The sequence below is a fragment of the Octopus bimaculoides genome, chromosome 2 (assembly GCF_001194135.2).
Source record: "Octopus bimaculoides isolate UCB-OBI-ISO-001 chromosome 2, ASM119413v2, whole genome shotgun sequence".
Lineage (NCBI taxonomy): Eukaryota > Metazoa > Mollusca > Cephalopoda > Octopoda > Octopodidae > Octopus > Octopus bimaculoides.
In genome coordinates, this window is record NC_068982.1 from 82194165 (window position 1) to 82194639 (window position 475).

Consider the following 475-nt stretch of genomic DNA (forward strand, 5'->3'; position numbering starts at 1 on the left):
TATATATATATATATATATATATATATATATATATCTGTATGTATGTATGTATGTATGTATGCACGTATGTATGTACGTATGTATGTATGTACTTATATATACACATATATATGTGTTTGTGTGTGAGTGCGTGTATCTATGTATGTGTGTCTTTATGTTTGTGTTTACCTACCACCATCACCTGAGAACAGGTGTTAGTTCGTTTAGTGCCACGGCAAAAGGGAAGGATAATTGTATTAGGCTATAAACACTCGGGTTTATTTGTTAATTACACACTTCAAAACAATGTCCCAACATACACATGCGTCCAAGCATGTACACATATACACACATAAATGTGCAAGATTTTTGTTGGATTAATCCGAGTTACAAACTTTTTTCGTAGGTATAGTAGTTGAAAACTGGAGAACTTTTAGATAATTTCAGTAGTATTTTATTTAGTTTCAAGCTATAGAAATTGAGTTTGAGTTTATT